A 13,110-nucleotide genomic window follows, 5' to 3' on the forward strand; every position below is an offset into this window, starting at 1 on the left:
AATAAGTAAAGTGGAGTTGATTTTTTTAAATGGGGAGAAATATTGAGATTCATTTTCAGTTTGGGTACATATCAGTGATAAGGTACAGCAGAGAGCTGCATATATTGAACTGGAGATTGAAATTGGTTACAAGCAAGAGTAATGATTTATGAGACATTCAAAAACACTGAAGAGAAGAGAAATAATATAAGATTTAAATGCAAATAAATAGGCTAACAAAAATAGGATTGTATTTTGTGTGTATTTATATAACTGTGGATAGCGAGAAACTTTTCTAAATCAGGAAAGCAGGCACTATAAAAAATTTAGATATATTTTTCTTTACATAGATTAAAAAGTAAATATTTTGAATGTCAAAAGACCCCAAAACAACATCAATACACTGGAGAAAATATTTGTTGCACACCTGACAGACAAAAGTTTAATATTCTTTATAAAAAATATATGCAAACTTTAAAATCAAACAAAGACTTAAACAAAAACCACCAAAACGCTGAGGTCAGTGAGAAGAAACTGGAGATAATTTAGTGGATAAATTTTCTCTTTATTGTATCTGCTACAGGTGAACAATTTTTCATATTTGTAGTTTCTTTTCAGACCACTCAATGAAGCTTTAACATAATTTTTTCATGTTTGTTAAAATATGAATTAAAACACGTGTGCAATATTTTGTATACCTTTATTGTTGTCGCTGATTATTCTCTGAAATTTATCTTGAATTGGCTAATTTCTCTGTCTTTACTGTATCATCATTTTACGCTCTTATCCTTTCTCCCTAGATGAGTATACTATTCTCAAATCTGTCTATCTCCATTCTTGCTCTTTACTCCATCAATTTTCCAATTGGTAGTTGGAGAGATCTTTAAGAGTGTAAGTCAGATAACAAGTCCACCCCCCATCCCTGCTAAAACACTTTAGAGTCTTCCTATTGCTTTAAGAAACTCATTTAAGCCAGGCGTGCATGCCAGTAACTCCAGCAACTCTGGAGGCTGAGGCGGGAGGATTGCAAGTTTGGAGTCACTCTCAGCAATTTATCAAAGCTCTACACAAGTTAGTGAGACTCTGTCTTAAATAAAAAAAATTAAAAGAGCTGGGGATGTGGCTCAGTGTTTAAGTGCCCTTAGGTTCAATCCCTGATACCAAAAAAGAAAGGCAAAGAAAGAAAGAAGAAAGGAAGGAAGGAAGGAAGGAAGGAAGGAAGGAAGGGAAAGAAAGAAAGAAAGAAAGAAGGAAGGAAGGAAGGAAGGAAGGAAGGAAAAAAAAAGAAAAGAAAGAAAGAAACTCATCTGTACTTGTACTCCTTACCTTGTTTTGGAAATTCTGTGAATATATATTATATTTTGCCTTGAAGTCCTACATACTTAAAAGTGTCCCTTCATTTTCTAGTGTGTTCTACTTTGGGCAATAGAGGATAGAGTAATTCTAACTTTAAAACTCTCCTGGCATAAATGTTATTTTCTCAAAGAAGTTTATCATGCCACCTTCAAAAATACTTGCTTATGATTCTTTATCATGATGTCTGTTTCTTTTATACCAGATATCAGAATTTATGATCATTTATTTATTTTTTATTTTTCATCAAGGGAATGAATAAATTTATAATTATTATTAACTGCACAAAGTGAGGACGACTTTTTTTATTGTTTTGTATGATCAATGATTTCTTAGTTCATGCTTCAAAAAATTTGTTGAATGAATTGCTAACTTGGACTAATTATTAGTATTGAAGGAATTAAATAATCTTTCTTTTTATTTTTGAAACCCATTTCACATATTTGCTATGATTTATCTGTATCTCGTTACTACATTTAAAAAAAATGGGTAGAATACTGATATTTTCTTTTCAAGGCAATTGACAGATATACTAAAAATTAAATGCATTGGTTCTGGAGTAAGGTGAAATCAGCACAAAATAAAAGCTCTATTTAGTTCTCAGCTCTGTGATCTGTAGCATAGCTTCTAGTGTTCTGTCTACATGTTGCATTTACTGTAGACATGCTCCATTTAAATTCATATGTTGAAGTTCTAATCCCCAATGTGATGGCACCAAGAGATGGGGCCTTTGAGAGGAGATGGAGTTTAGATGAAATCATGGGGGTGGAGCTTTCATGGTTCCTGATAAGAAGAGGAGACACCATAGTTTTCTCTTTCTACCCATGAAGATACAGCAAGAAGGTGCCATCAAGATAGGAAGATGGCCTTCAACAGACATGGAGTTGGCCAGTACCTGGATCTCAGACTTCTCAGCCTTCAAAACTTATAAGAAATAAATATTGTTAAAGACATCTTGTCTCTGGCATTTTGTTGTAGTAAACTGAGTATACTGAGACACTGTTTGAAATTCAGTGTGTGTGTGTGTGTGTGTGTGTGTGTGTGTGTGAGAGAGAGAGAGAGAGAGAGAGAGAGAGAGAGAGAGAGAGAGAGACTGCGGGGAGGGAGGGAAAGAAAAGAATAAACCCAAGGGATGAAATCAGATCTACCAATACCAATATATTGCTCAGAGTATTATAATGAAGCAAATATTATTAACTACTGGCCATTGTTGTTATTTGCTTGGGAAAATCTGTTTCATGAATTAGCAGCAAGCAAATTTTCCAATTCAGGTCAATTAGACTTTGCTTGTTGGTCACACTTCTAAGTAATCAGTGAGTACAAAGAATATAAACTAATTTCATATTTACCACATCAGTTCTCAGTTAGATTTTTCTCAATTTATGATACAATTTTTTCACTTTCTTATTTTTAATTAATCAATTGTCATTATTTCACATATTTCCTTCCTATTGGCATGCTGGTTTTAAACCTTTTCACTATTCTTATAGGAATTCGGCTAGAGACCAAATATGTGTCTGTGGATTACTAGGAATAATATAAATTATTACTCATACTACATTCTAGTCAATGCCAAGACCTCAAATATCCAATTCCATAAACCTTCTCCAACCTGCTCAAGTGCCTGTAGAGTTACTATTGTCATGCATTTTAATTCAACATACATCTTAGCCTCATTAAGATGTCATTACTATTACTATTATTTTTTATTTTGTATATCCAGTATTCCTTCAGATTTGCTCCAGGTTAGATAGACTAAAATAGATTGGATAGGCTAAAATTAGATAAATTATTTTTTCTAATTTTCCTGCATTTTGTGTTTTTCTTCAATATTATTTTCCTTCTTTTGGAAAAACTATGTTTAATGATATAGTTGTCCTGTTATATAAGTTACTGCTGCTGAATATGCTTGGTCTTTGATGGTCTAGAAGTATTTATGGTGCTCCATTTGGAAAGATGTTTTCACTGCACGCTGTTCTCATTTTTCATACATTGTTCATGTCCTCCTACTGTCTTTTGTCTCACATCGTTTCTGTTTGAGTTAGCTGTCACTGGTAAGTCTGCTCCTTTGAAAATAATGCATCTTCCTTTTTGGCTATTTTTGCGATTTTCTTTCTTTGTCTTTGTTTTTCAGCATTTTTACTGTGATGTTCTTGGGTGTGGTTTTATTTTTATTTACTGTCTAGAATTGGAGCGCTTCTTGTATCCTGTGGCTTGCTACCTTTCATCAAGTGGAATGTTCTTGATGTTCGCTGTTAAGCACAGCCCTCACCTGTCCCTTTGCCTTCTGGAGAGAGAGAGTCTTGCAGGATGTGAGATGCTTTCACCATGTCCCACTGTCTTTTTTCCTCTTCTGTGCAGTTTCCATCCTTCTTCCTTTCCAGAATCCAACAGAATATTCCACACTTACCCGAATTCTAGTTTCCTAATCTTTTCCTCAACTTTGTCTAGTCAACTTCTTTGTTGTTAATCCTCTCCCTCAAGATTTTAATTTCAGTGATTATATTTTCAGTGCTTGAATTTCCATTTGGTTCTTCTATGCACATTCTAATTTTTTGTCTGGAAAAATCCTCTGTCTGGTCATCTATTTTCCTGAACACATAAATTTGTAGTAACTTTAAAGTTCATGTCTGATCATTGCAATATACAGGTCATCTGTTTGTTTGGTTTTTTTTGTATTGTTTGTTTCTTCTCCAGAATTTCTATTGATTATGGATGTTGGTTGCAAAATTTTAAAAAAATATCTAGATGATCTAAATGGTACTTTTCACAATGGTGTTTAGTACATTTGGGTTGCCATATCAGAGTATCTGATGTTGGGTAGTATATGAAGTTAAAAGGTTTATTTGGCTCATAATTTTGGTAGCTAGAAAGTCCAAATAGCATGGTGCCACCATCTGGCTGCATTACAACACGTGGGAGGAGCAAAAAGGTAACTGGGTACATGCAGAATAAGTAAGGAAGCAACCCACCCTTGCAGGAACTAACCTGCTCTCACAAGAATAACATTCTTCTCCTCCATTGGTGGTGCTCCATGTTCTCTCATCTCTTAAAGATCCTTTACATACCAGACTTTCAGCACACGAACCTTGAGGGGACAAATCATATCCAGATCACACAAGTGGTATTTATCCTTCTGTTTCAGGGAAGAGTGGAATGGACAAAGAAAACAGGGAAAGAAATTTTGGGAGATTTGAATTTGGAAAAAAAATTGTTGAAAGGCATGTATACGTACACCAAAATTTACTTTGCATTTTCCATTAAAATTAAAGAACTTCCTATGTGATTCCATTTCCCAGTCCTCAAAATTGTTACTTGTATATTATTACATGTATATAAAATCATTAAAAATATCACTCTGTCCTCAATTCACCCAAATCATATCATTTCTTAGTACAAAATGTTATTTTCATTTTCTCTATTGCTCAAAGGGGCCCTAGGGTCTGCATCTTCCCTTGAGATTCTAGGATGTTGTGAGATCTCATCCTTGGAACTTAATAGCACATTTCTTCTGTTTAAGAACCAAGACTACAACCAGCATGTCTTCCCCTAAAATGAATCCATAGATTGCCCAGTCGAATGCTTGGCATACCTGAGGCCTGACAGCATTTTGATAGACGACTTACATACATAATTTGAAAATTTTCAATTGCATTGGCAGAGACAGGAGATGTTTGTCTTAATTGAAAGCATTTGTATTAATTGATTTTCTGGATTGAAGCAGACAAGGCTGATGAGGAGGCCTACAGAATTCATTCAGTGAAAGGAAAGAGGTTGATTTAAGATTCACTCTTTAAATGAGGGCCGAGTACTTTATCAATCTAAACCAGTTTTGGAGGGATCCATCTTCTTCTTTGAAGGGACACGGAGAAAAGGGATAAAATCATCAAGCTTTTTAAACAAACAAACAAACAAAATTTAGCATGTACATATAAATTCTCTATTGGACACTCAGAATCTCAGTCAGCTGGTGTCAAACGTGGAGAAAAAGTTTTATGTAAATATGAAAATATATTTATATGAATATAAATTCTGTTAAACCCATAGCCAGGATAAAAGGGGAAGGAGAAGTGGAAAAGAAAAAAGGAACAAACAAACAAAACGTAAGAGTGAGACCAAAGGTGGGAATAAAGTATGGGAAAAGGAATGAGATTTAAAAAGGCTTGAGAGAGGGAAAGTACTTCCTATGTCTTTAATGGGTTGGTAGCTGATTTGTATTGTATATTTAGTGGGACATATTTCAGCTTAATCACTGATGGATGAGGAACAGTGTGGCTGGAGCATAAAAATGGAGGGGGGCAAAGAAGAAGAAAAGAGGGCAAAGGGGCAGGGGAACTTTGGTTGTGCTTATTGGCTTCTGCAAGGGGCAGTTAATCACTGAAGACTAGACTTGATTGTCTGATTCTCTGAGGAGGGTGGTACCCGGGTTTTGTTTGTTTCTTTGTATTTGGGGCAATTGTATCTGCTGGGTATTCTCACAATCACACCTCTAAACTACCGTCCTTGTCTTTTAACCACAGTGGTCTACCATGAGGAAAGGGAGCAATGACCTTTTCCACTTGGATTAAATCAATGCAGAATATGTAAACATGAAACCAATAGTACAGAGTGCTATTTCTAGTCCTCCAATAAAAGAGTCAGGAAGAACTTTGTTTTCTCTATGGTGACATGAACTAATGGTCTCTATGGTCATGAACTAATCTGTTTTATGAGTGTTTTTCAAAAAATGATTTTGACAAAACTAATATTTCTTATTTGGGGATTTAATAATAAAAATTAGTTCTATGAGATTAATACTAGCTGTATGCTCCAAAGGAAAAACTATTCTTTCCAAGTACTAGTGAGTTGACAGAAGGTACAAAATATAATGCATTCAATTGAGTCTTTCTTCCCCTTTCCCTTCCTATCTCCCTATCTCCTTCCCCTTCCACTTTCTTTTCCTTTTCTTCTTTTCTTCTTATCCCTCTCCCTCTCCCTCTCCTCCTCCTCCTCCTCCTCTTGCTTCTTCCGTCTCGTCTCCTTCTTCCTCTTCTACCAGGGATTAAACCCAGGGGTGCTTAAACAGAGAAAGCAGCATCCTCAGCCTTTTTTTTTATTTTAGATGGGGTCTCACTAAGTTACTTAGGGCCTCACTAAGTTGCTGAGGCTGTCTTAGAATTTACTATCCTCCTGCATCGTCAGCCTCCTGAGACACTGGGATTACAGGTGTGTGCCACCATACACAGCTGAGTCTTCTTTCTTTTCATTCCTTTCTCTGTCTCTCTCTCTCTCTAGGTTTGTTGTACTCAAAGTGCACCAGGCACAGGAATAAAAGCATTTTCTAAAAGAATTCATCTTGGGGACCCACGCGTCTCCGTTATGTAATCAAAGGCCAAACAAAAACATAAGGCTTTGAAAATGATTGGTAAGTGTCATACTTTAGCTTATGTGCAGATAGTCCTCAGAGAAGGCTAATGATGCTATTTCATGTATTTAAACTTGAGAGTAAGTTAATGAGAGTTGTAGAGACTTGCCTAGAATACCTGTGTCTGCTTTCTTTGCTTCTGGGGATACTGGTAGGATATAAATGAAATGGGTAAGTGGAGGGATGTGGGACAATAGTGTTCTCTGTTCTACTCCAAGGGAGCAGTTGCCTAAATGTTCAAACCGATTTGAAAATGCAAGAGGAGCGCCAGCAGAGGGCGCAGTGCTGGTAGCAGGAACTGACTAGTAACCAGTTAAATCCACTGTCTTAGAAGGAGCCAGAGAAATTAATCACACAGATGTGATGGCAATAAAAGGGACCAGCTTGCACTCTCCCATACCTGGGGAGCTAATTGTAGATCCTCAAGTCAAAATTTTAACTTTAAGCTATTTAAGCTCAAAATCAGATGTAATGAACCATACTCATCTACCTTATGGGTTGTTTTGTTTTTATTGAAGTAAAGCATATATGAATAAGGAGCTATCAGGGAAATGAAGATACGCCATTGTATGAACATTTCCCTCAACCAAGAGTATCTTGCTACGTTGTGTCATATATTTTTCCTATGTTATGTATCCATAGTGTCAATCCACACTGGCCACCCCCCGAAATTCATGTTTCATTTAAATGTTGAAATAGCTGAGTCTTTAGGAACCTGGCTGCGTATTGGTCTTTTTATTATTATCATAATCTTGGAATACTACCTCTCCTATGGAATAATAGATCCTTATACGAGCTCTTGGAATGCTCCACAATCTCCAAAAGGGAAATATTTTTCCCCTAAAGGTCTAAAAGAACTTGGCAATAGCAAAAAGACAGTGATGGAAACATGAAAATGCCTAAGGAAAAGGAAAGCAGATTTTCACCCCATGGACTGCAGTGAGTGGGCCAGTTCACTACCGGTGCAATCATCTTGAACTTAGGAGAAAAATGTGGAAGATCTAGTTACAAATGATTGAGGGGAAACTCAAGGGAGGAAAAAGGGAATTGTTTTTAAAAAGTATGGCTTAAAATATTTTATGAAGTTATCACTATATTTACAGATGAGTTTTTCATTATTTTAAAAAATTAATATATATGTGTATGTGTATATATACATATATATACTTAAGTACATATATTTAGTAAGTATACTTAGATATTTTATGAAATGGTAAAATTTACCATTTCACTGCTCAAACATTTCAACAGAGGCCAAAACTTGAGTAAATTCTGTAACAAAGACAATGGAAATTGTTAACAACCAAAAGCAACTACACATATATTTAAATATAAATCCTTCCATCATTATGGAAATATTATAAGATACATATAATCGGGTAAACATTGCCCTATAATTTTGCTTTACAATTTGTGTAAAAAAGTTTACAAGAATTTTACAAATGAAAATAGACCACAACCAAAAATATAAGAAAACAAAATAAAATACAAAATTAGAATTCACTAATGCAATTTTATGATTTACATTTTTTTATTTTTATTTTTAACTTTTTCTAATTTGTTCTAGTTATACATAACAGTTCTAGTATATGGAGTATAATTTCTCATTCTTCTGGACATACATGATGTAGCGTTACACCTGTCATATGAGCACATAGGGTAATAATGTCTGATTCATTCTACTATCATTTCTAACCCCATACCCCTTTCCTCTCTTTACGTCCCTCTGTCTAATCCAAACTAACTCTGTTTCTTCCCTAGCCCTCCATTAGCATCCAAATAGGAGAAAACATTCAGCCTTTGGTTCTTTGAGAATGGCTTTTTTTGCTTAGTAGAATATTCTCCAGTTCCATCCATTTACCTGCAAATGCCATAATTTCATTCTTTTAAAAGGCTGCATAATATTCCATTTTCTTTATCTATTCATCTGTTGAAGGGCACCTAGTTTGGTTCCATAGTTTAGCTACTGTGAATTGATCTTCTATAAACATTGGTGTGGATTTGTCACCATAGTATGCTGATTTTAAATCCTTTGGGTATAAACTGAGGAGTGGAACTACTGGGTCAAATGGTGGTTCCATTCAAAGTTTTCAGAGGAATCTCCATACTGCTTTCCAGTCCCACCAGAAATGTATGAGTGTACCTTTCTCCCCATATCCTTGCCAACATTTATTGTCGCTTGTATTCTTGATAATTGCCATTCTGACTGGAGTGTGATGAAATCTCAGAGTAGTTTTGATTTGCATTTCTGTAATTGCTGGAGATGTTGAACATTTTTTCATAGATTTGTTGATTGATTGTTTATCTTTTTCTGTGAAGTGTCTGTTCAGTTCCTTAGCCCATTTAATGCTTAGGTTATTTGTTTTCTTTGGTATTAAGTATTTGAGTTCTTTATAGATCCTAGAGATTAATGCTTTAATCTGAGTTTTTGCATGTGGTAAAGATTTTCTCCCATTCTGTAGGCTCTCTGTTCACATTTGATTGTTTCCTTTGCTGTGAAGAAGCTTTTTAGTTTGATTCCATCCCATCTATTGATACTTGATTTTACTTCTTGCGCTTTAGATGTCTTGTTAAGGAAGTCAGTTCCTAAAATGACATGATGGAGATTAGGAGCTATTTTTACTACTATAAGGCACAGGGTCTCTGTTCTAGTGCTTAAGTCCTTGATCAAATTTGAGTTGATGTTTTTGGTGGGGTGAGAGGGTTTTAATTTCATTTTGCTACATGTTGGATTTCCAGGTTTCCCAGCAACATTTGTTGAAAAGGCTATCTTTTCTCCAAAATGTTTTTGTGTTGCACCTTTGTCTAGTTTGAGGTAACCATATTTATGTGGGTTTAGTCTCTATGTCCTCTATTCTGTACCATTGGTCTTCATGTCTGCTGTGGTGCCAATACCATGCCATTTTTGTTACTATGGTTCTGTAGTATAGTTTAAGGTCTGGTATTGTGCTTCCTGCTTCACTTTTCTTGCTAAGGATGCTTTGGCTATTCTGGGCCTCTTATTTTTCCAAATGAATTTCATGATTGCTTTTCCTATTTCTATGAACAATGTCATTGGGATTTTAGTAGGAATTACTTTAAATATGTAAAGTTCTTTTGGTAGTATGGCCATTTTGACAATGTTAATTTTGCCTATCCAAGACCATGGGAGATCTTTCCACTTTCTAAGGTCTTCTTTCATTTCTATCTTTAGTTTTCTTTTTAGAGGGCTTTCTCCTCTTTTGTTAGATTGATTCCCAAGGGTTTTTTTTTTTTTTGTGTGTGTGTGTGTGTGTGTGTGTGAGTGTGTGTGTGAAAGGAGTGGTTTTTCTAATTTCAGCTTCATTACTGATGTATAGGAACACATTTGATTTATGAGTGTTAATTTTATATCATGCTACTTTGATGAGTTATTCTATAAAGTTTCTGGTGGAATTTTTTGGATCTTCTAAATATAGAATCATGTCTTCAGCAAATAATGATTGTTTGAGTTCTTCTTTTCCTATTAGTATCCCTTTATTTTTTTTCTCCTGTCTAATTGCTCTGCCTAGAGTTTCAAGGACAATGTTGAGTAGACACGGTGAAAGAGGGCATCCTTGTCTTGTTCATATTTTTAGAGGGAATGCTTTTAATTTTTTTCTATTTAGAATGATGTTGGTTTTGGGTTTAGCAAACATATTTTTACAATGTTGAGATATGTTTCTATTATCGCTAGTTTTTCTAGTGTTTTGAACATGAAAGGGCACTTTATTTTGTCGAATTCTTTTTCTGCATCTATTGAGATGTTCCTATGATCCTTGTCTTTAAATCTATTTATGTGATTATTTACATTTATTGATTTCTACATGTTGAACCCACCTTGTATCACTGAGATGAACCCCACTTGATCATGGTTCAGTAATTTTAAATATGTTTTTGTTTGTATGTTATTTCCTAGAGTTGCTTGGGAATTTTTTTTTTAATCTATGTTCATCAGAGACATTGGTCTGAAGTTTTCTTTCCTTGATGTGTCTTTGTTTCGTTTTGATATTAGAGTGATACTAGTTTCATAGAATGAGTTTGTAAGGATTCCCTCTTTTTCTATTTTATGATATAATTTGAGAAGACTTAGTTTTACTTCTTCTTTTAAGGTCTTGTAGAGCTTGGCTGAGAATCTATCTCATCCTGAGCTTTTCTTAGTTGGTAGGCTTTTGATAGTGTCTTGAATTTTCATTGCTTGAGATTGGTCTGTTCAAATTGTGTATGTCTTCCTAGTTCAATTTGGGTTGGTCATATGTCTCTAGAAATTTGTTGATATCTTCAAGATTTTCTATTTTATTGGAGTATAAATTTTTAAAATAGTTTCTGATTATCTTCTGTATTTCAGTAGTGTCCAATATATTTCCTCTTTCATCACAAATTTTAATAATTTGAATGTTTTTTGCTTTTTCTTTGTTAGCATGCTTAAGGGCTTATTAATTTTATTTATTTTCTCAAAGAACCAACTTTTCATTTTTGTCAATTTTTGGTTTCTTTATTTTGTTTCAATTTTGTTGATTTCAGCTAGGGTTTTAATTATTATTTCCTGTTTTCTACTACTTTTGGTGTTTTTTTGTTCTTCTTTTAGGGCTTTGAGATATATTGTTAGGTTATTTATTTATTGACTTTCTATTCTTTTAAGGAATGAGCTCAATGCAATGAACTTTTTTTTTTAGCACTGCTTTCATGGTGTCCCAGAGATTTTGATATGTTGTATAAGTGTTTTCATTTACCTCTAAGTATTTTTTTATTTCATCTTTTATTTCTTCTGCTCCACATTTGTCCTTCAGTAGCATATTATTTAGTTTCCTGGTGTTGGAATAGTTTGCCATTTTTATTTCATTGTTGATTTCTAATTTCATTCCATTATGGTCTGATGGAATGCAAGGTAGTATCTTTACTTTTTATATGTATTTGCTAAAAGTTGCTTTGTTGCATAAGATATGGTCTATTTTAAAGAAGGATCTATTTGATGCTACAAGAAAGTGTTTTCAATTGTTAATGGAGGAAATATCCTATATATATCCATTAAGTCTAAATTATTGATTGTATTATTCAGTTCTGTTATTTCTTTGTTTAGCTTTTGTTTGAAAGATCCAGTAGTGAGAGATGTTTGTTAAAATCACTAAATATTATGGTGTTGGGGTCCATTTGATTCCTTAAGTTTAGAAAGTTTTGACGTACTTAGATGCTCCATTGTTTGGTGCATAAGTATTTACCATTGTTATGTCTTGTTAATGTGTAATTCCTTTAAGCTATTTAAAATGTTCTTCTTTGTCCCTTATGACTAACTTTGGTTTTAAGTCCCCTTTATCTGATATGAGGATATAAACCCTTGCTTGTTTATGTGATCCAGGTGAGTGATATGTGTTTTCCCATTCTTTTACCTTCAGTTTGTGGATATCTTTGCTTATGAGGTGAGTCTATTGGAGACAGTATATTGTTGGGTCTTGTTTTTAAATCAAATTTGCTAGTTTATATCTTTTGATTGACAAGTTTAGGTCATTAATGTTCAAGGTTATATTGAAATATGATCTGTATTCCTGGTCATTTGGTTTATTTCTAGTTTTTAATTTAAATTAGTTTCCCCTTTGATTAACCATTCCTTTAGTATAGTTTCTTTGCTGTTTTTCACGTTTTCTTTCTTCTTCATGGAACATTTTGTTTAGAATGTTCTATAATGCAGCCTTTCTAGTTACAAATTCTTTTAACTTCTGTTTATCATGGAAGGTTTTTTTTCCATCTTCAAATCTGAAGCTTAATTTTACTGCATATAAAATTCTTGACTGACTTTCATTTTCTTTCAAAGTTTGATATATATTGTTCCAGGACCTCCTAGCTTTCAAAGTTGATTTCCCTCTATTTGTAATCTTTTACTTTTCTTTTGCAGCCTTTAAAATTCCATCCTTTTTCTATTTGCTAGGCATTTTCATTATAACATGACTTGGTGTGGATCTTTTGTAATTTTGTATATTTGGGGTTCTGTAAGCCTCTTGTATTTGGTTTTCCATTTCATTCCTTACGTTTGGGAAATTTTGTGGTATTATTTCACTAAAAAGGTTGTGCATTTCTTTGATTTATGTCTCCGTGACTTCATCCATCCATTAAATCTTAAATTTAGTCTTTTCATGTTATCCCATAGTTCTTGGCAGTTCTGTTGATGGTTTCTTAACATCTTCTGTCTGTGGCCAATTCTATTTCCAAGATTATATATTTTATCTTCATAGCCTGAGCTTTTGTCTTCCAAGTGGTCTAGTTTGTTGGGGATACTTTCTAGTGAATTTTTAATTTGGTTTATTGTTTTCTTCATTTCAAGGATTACTGCTTGCTTTTATTTTTCAGAATATCTGCCTCTTTACTGAAGTGATCTTTTACTC

General features: G+C 34.1%; 1 long non-coding RNA gene across 2 annotated transcripts in view; it reads left to right on the forward strand.

Moving 5' to 3' along the window:
- Positions 1-13,110, forward strand: part of LOC120889789 (uncharacterized) — a 91,274-nt gene that overhangs the window by 5,087 nt on the left and 73,077 nt on the right. Inside the window, exon 3 of one of the 2 annotated variants that reach the window (XR_013438066.1) lies at positions 6,607-6,736. This is a non-coding gene — a long non-coding RNA (uncharacterized LOC120889789). Of the gene's footprint in view, positions 1-2,162; positions 2,286-6,606; positions 6,737-13,110 lie in introns of those variants that run through there. The other variant, XR_013438065.1, reaches the window with a different exon arrangement.

The sequence above is a fragment of the Ictidomys tridecemlineatus genome, chromosome 4 (assembly GCF_052094955.1).
Source record: "Ictidomys tridecemlineatus isolate mIctTri1 chromosome 4, mIctTri1.hap1, whole genome shotgun sequence".
Taxonomy (NCBI): Eukaryota; Metazoa; Chordata; class Mammalia; order Rodentia; family Sciuridae; genus Ictidomys; species Ictidomys tridecemlineatus.